Below are 6,042 nucleotides of genomic sequence, written 5' to 3'. Positions count from 1 at the left end.
AAGAAGTTTTAAGAAAATGATATAAGATAGACATGGTGACAATTTGAATGTGAAAACTAGGGTCCAGAGTGATCATGCAACAGGTAGGATACTTGCCTTGCAAGTTGCCAACCCACGTTCTATTCTGGGTATCCTATATGGTAATCCAAGTTCACTAGGAATCATTACTGTGTGCAGAGTCAGGAGTAACTTCATAGCACTGCCATATATGGCACAAAATGAAAAGGGAAGAAAAAGAAGGGAAGGAAGGAGCCCACGATAACTCTCAAATTTTACTTTAAAATACAGACTGAATGTCATCATCATTCATTAAAAGAGAACTCAGGAAAAGAAATTTTGTGGCAGATAGGAAGAATTTAAATTTGAACATTTAGGTGCCGACGTGTTAGCATGTTGGTAAGGTGTTTGCCTTTCATGCAGAAGGTCACTGGTTCGAATCCCGGCATCCCATATGGTCCCCTGAGCCTGCCAGGTGCTAATTCTGAGCGTGGAGCCAGGAGTAACACTTGAGCGCTGCCTGGTGTGACCCAAAAAACAAAAAAATAAAAATAAAAATAAATTTGAACATTAAATTTTGCGGAGTTTGTGGATCACTTGTGCAGAAATGACTGATATGCTGTGAGAAATGTTGGTCTTAAAGCATAAAGAGGTTGAAGTTGGAACTAAAAATTTGGAGGACATTGGTATGTCCTTGATAATTTTGTGAGGAAACAAATTAATTCCTACCTGAAATATGTTTAGAATAGTAAAATTTTTGTTTTATTTTGGGACCACACCTGGCTGTGCTCAGGGCTTATTTCTAACTATTGGCTCAGTAATCACTCCAGGGAAGCCATAAGCAGTTCCAGGAACCAACTGGTACTATGTATCCACCAATAAAATAATAATTTTAAAGAGTTAAAAATGAAGGTTACTCAAGTAATTGGTAGAAGAGCAGCCTTCAGGTGAAACTGAAAAGGAATGGCCAGATAGATTAACTGAAAGAAAATATGTATTTACTAAAACATAAAACACAAGAGGTAAAATAATAGGACAAAAGAGAAACAACATCCATTAAAAAAGCAGATATCGAATATCTATAATATTCCAAACCAATTTGAACTGTTATGAATAAAAAACATGTGAGAAGGACAACAACGTTCCTTTTTTTTTGGATGGAGTTTTCTAATAAAGAGAAACTGTCAAGAGACAGCATAATTAAATGAATCAGCTTTGAGAAGTAAGATTGTTTCATGTGTTATTAGAACATGTGATACACACAAAGGTGAGAACTTGATATACTATTGGTAAGGAGTATTGAAAAATATACGAAGAAAAATCGACTGAGTATAAGAAAATTAATTTGTCAAATAGTGACCCAATATGAACTAGTCTGACTAGATTTTCAGTTAATTAGAGGCGAATGTGAAGACTCTGTCAAGAGCTAGTGTTCTGTTTAAGTCCTACCCAGGTTGCGACTTTATGGAATGTGGAATATATATGTCTTGAGTCTTTGCTTTGAATAAGATTTATTTATTCTGTTTCTATCTTTTCAAGTCAGTATGAAAGGTCTATGAATAGACTCCCCTTGAATAAGCTTATTCCTATGTATTTTAATCTTTTGAAGCTATTAAAATTGGATTGCTTTCTTAATGTATAGACAATGTTTGTTTCTGGTTAAGCTCTTTAAAAAACTTTGAAGGTTAGCCATGTTCATATTAAGGCTTATAATAAGAAAGTTTTAGAACTAAGAAAGAAAACATTTCCCATTTGCTAAAATATTACATCAGTCTACAAATAAGTATGAGAATAGACAACACAATAGTTAATAGCTTGAGTTTGGATCTTTTGTTTGTTTGTTTGTTTTTGGGTTTGGGGTCATTCCCAGCGGCACTAACGGGTTACTCCTGGCTCTTCTCAGAAGTTGATCCTGGCAGGCTCAGGAGACCATATGGGATGCCTAGAATTGAACTCGGGACCATCCCTATTTTGGCCAAGCTGTGATATCACTCCAACTTCTTGAGTTTGGATCTAGAGACTCAGTTAAAGGTATTCATGCACTGATTGTTCATTCTAAAGCCAGAACTTGGTCTTCATCTGTGGCCACTGATGTAACCCACTTTATGGGTTTAATTCTAAGTCTGTGAGAAAAGGTAGTACTTTGTATGGGTCATTTTATTTTGTTTTGTTTCATTTTGTTTTCTTTTGTTTTAGGAGGAACACCTGGTGGTACTCAGGGCTTGCTTCTGGATTTATGCTCAAGAATTATTCTTGGAAGGTGTTGGGGACCATTATAGGGGGCAGCACATTTAACCCAGGTTGGCCTTACCCTCTGTACTAATTCCCTGGCCTCAACACTTAACCTATTTTGTAAATAATAAATATGGGGATCATTTAATTCGAGACTGTAGAAATAATCCTTTAGCCAGACATAAAGTTGAATCTTTGGGATTCATATTGTACCTTTTGTTCTTCATTTAAGTAAGAGGTTTGGGTTCAGTGTGTCCGAAGGGGGATGAAAGTGACATTCTGGGATTCAGAGAATTCAGTATTCAGTAATTATAAATATTCAGGACTAGTCATTAGCCATTTTGGAGGCTCCATTTTATTTTCAGATTAGAGGTTAAGATTATGTTCTTAATTAGTGGTGAAAGTTAAGAATGAGATTTCATCCTGTGTGTGGCTCATCTGCTGATGGCTCGCCTTCCCTGGAGCCTTCCCTGGAGGAGAGCTTACATGACCAGAAAGGGGAAGCCGCTGAACTCTGCTGGATCTCAGATGCCAGCACCCCTATCTGCCTGTCTTCTGTGCTGTGCTGCATTTTCGGCCTGATGTCATCCTTTGTGTGGCTCATCTGTGGATGGCTCGCCTTCCCTGGAGCCTTCCCTGGAGGTGAGTCTACATGCCCAGAAAGGAAGGAACCAGAGCAGCATGGCCGCTCTGCTTCGCTTCATGTCCACGCACTTCATTTAGCCAATGAATACAACCACAACACGTAGAAAAACCCACAATGCAAGTGTGACAATGGGGAAACAACGCAGGCCAGCGCCAGACATAGAGAATGACGATGGCAACTCTGATGACTTGAACATGACCAACCAACTAGTCAGTCTCTCAGATAAGGAGTTTAAAGTCGCATTATAGAAGATGTTCAAAGAACTCAAAGAAAGTATAGAAGAGAACACTAATAAGAATCAAGAGAATATAAAGATAGAAATCAGAAAACTCCAAACTGAAATTTGAGGTAATAAAACAGGCCTGACTTTCTTGGAGCTGGGAGACTAGCAGGAGGAGGTTTGGCAGGCCCCTGCCATGCCAGAGGTCTGCTTGACCAGGCCTGGTGGGGGTACGGGACTTGGGTAACCCCAGCACCCCTTTACCACCTTGCTCCAATCTCCAGGGCTTTCCCGGGCCACATGCCTGGGCAAGCCGGTGAGTTGGGTCCCTTGGTGGAGCTTGAAGGTACCCTAGGCCTTCCCCCATTATCCATTCAGCTCCTTAGGGAAGGACTGGGTGGGGCTCTGAACTTCTGGCCTCCCAGCTTCTTGAAGGATCTCTCCTTTCTTGGAGCCGTGAGTCTAGCAGGAGGAGGTTTGGCAGGCCCCTGCCATGCGGGAGGTCTGCTTGACCAGGCCTGGTGGGGGTGCGGGACTTGGGTAACCCCAGCACCCCTCTACCGCCTTGCTCCAGATCTCCAGGGCTTTCCCGGGCCACATGCCTGGGCAAGCCGGTGAGTTGGGTCCCTTGGTGGAGCTTAAAGGTACCTTAGGCCTTCCCCCATTATCCATTCAGTTCCTTAGGGAGGGACTGGGTGGGGCTCTGAACTTCTGGCCTCCCAGCTTCTTGAAGGATCTTTCCTTTCTTGGAGCCGGGAGACTAGCAGGAGGAGGTTTGGCAGGCCCCTGCCATGCTGGAGGTGTGCTTGACCAGGCCTGGTGGGGGTACGGGACTTGGGTAACCCCAGCACCCCTCTACCGCCTTGCTCCAGATCTCCAGGGCTTTCCCGGGCCACATGCCTGGGCAAGCCGGTGAGTTGGGTCCCTTGGTGGAGCTTGAAGGTACCCTAGGCCTTCCCCCATTATCCATTCAGCTCCTTAGGGAGGGACTGGGTGGGGCTCTGAACTTCTGGCCTCCCAGCTTCTTGAAGTCACTGGTAATCTCTGTCCAGTCTATATTTTCAGAATCGCGAGGGGGCTATCGCCCCCGCGCACAAAGAAACATTAATAGTACTCACACAAGAAACATTAATAGTACTCACTATCATTGAATTATGTTTTTATGTATGCAGAATGTCCATTTTGTACTCTTCCCTTTTGCATACCCCTTCATATGTTCATATTTCTCTTTAACTTCTTTAATTCCTATCGTCATTACTCCTCATTTACCCTTTCTAACTTAAATATGGTTCCCTGGAGTTAAAACCCACCCAACTATTTTATAAGGCATAAAAAAGACACTTATATGTTTTCAACATTTTATGGGTGTTTTCTTTGACGTCTATAAACTTTTGCTGAATATTTTCTTATACAGTGACGATACCCCCCCCATGTTTTTTATCTTCTCTTTGTGAACTGCTCAATAAGGAATTTGGTGTGAAAGAATCCCTCAGTTTAATACTTATGTTTGAACCAAGTCATGTGTCTTGTTGGAAATATTCTTACGCCCCCATATATCTGATAGCACCACGTGGCTTTATTTCTTGTTTGCTTAGGCACACTAAAATGGGAAAATACTATACATACCAATAGGTTCTTATCTAATAGAGATGGGAACACACAAATCTTGTAGTGCAATGAGACCTTACACCCTGAACATTAACATAAAGACCAGGCACAGGCCTCAGAAGAATGGGCATTCTCCATTCACCCCTTGATCTACAGAAGACATTTACAAAACATCCAAGGTTGTATATAACATCACCTGGTGGCATTCCTGTACCAGGGAATACCCTACAGCTGCTCTGACATCTATCTACTCAAAAGAAACACCCCTTAACACTGAGAAGACAATAAGAACAATGACCTACTTACTGGACAGGGCTTGCTGTAATGCCCCTTAGTTGTGAGGTTTGTCTATAACATCACCTGGAAGCAATCCTCTTCCACGGAAGACCCTACCACTGCTCAGACATCATCCTGCTCAAAAGAGACTTCCCTTAACACTGAGAAGACTTAACAACAACCTGCTTACAGGAAAGGGCTTCCTGCATTGCCCTTTCATGGTGAGGTGAAACGAGAAGACACTCCACATCATGACTTCAATGTAGGACATGCAGATTCCAGAATCTTTAATACAGAAACATGATACCAACAACAGAGACTGTGTGAAAAGTGTGTTGGCACTATGGACAAAGTCTTGGATCGGACGATAACCTGCCTGAAGCCTAGAGCTGGTCTTATGCCAGGAAAATTCAGGGGTAGGATCTCTTTGTATTTAGGCCAAAGTTATTCCTTTCCATGCCTCTCATATTTTGGTGGGCCTATGCAAACAACAATTGCCACTCTAACAACGTTTTTACTGTGCTCCTTTGACTCTAATCCTTAAAAGGCACCCACTTAAAATTTGAGGTTAACTTAAGCTAATATTCATGTAATGGAAATGTAAAAAAATACTATGCCTCTAATGTTAAAGGAGTTATGTAAGTTTGATGGCTTTACATTGCCTTGTGTGCTGTTAAATATTATAATGGCTACAAGTTGGGGACTCGAGGGACAAAATAATCGCACATGGACTCTGTTTTATTTTATCTTAACGTTCTTTGGCTGAAAGTTCAAAGTTAAGATATCAGCAAGGGGACTTCTTCTGAGAATTATGTTATGGGTGATTGTCCTTCCACTGTAACTTTACCTTGTCCTCTTTGTTTGCATCTTTTGTTCTCATAATTCAAAATAAAAAAATAAAAAATAAAAAAATTTCTAACATAAAAAAAAACAGGTCTGAAAAACTCAGTAGATGAATTGAAGAAAAACATGGTTGAGCTTTCCCATGGGTTAACAGCAGCTGAGGATAGAATTAGTATACTGGAAAATGAGATGAATAACAATTCCATACAGCAGAAGAAAT

Source organism: Suncus etruscus, chromosome X, assembly GCF_024139225.1.
Source record: "Suncus etruscus isolate mSunEtr1 chromosome X, mSunEtr1.pri.cur, whole genome shotgun sequence".
NCBI classification, from domain to species: Eukaryota; Metazoa; Chordata; class Mammalia; order Eulipotyphla; family Soricidae; genus Suncus; species Suncus etruscus.
This window is presented reverse-complemented; position numbering follows the sequence as displayed.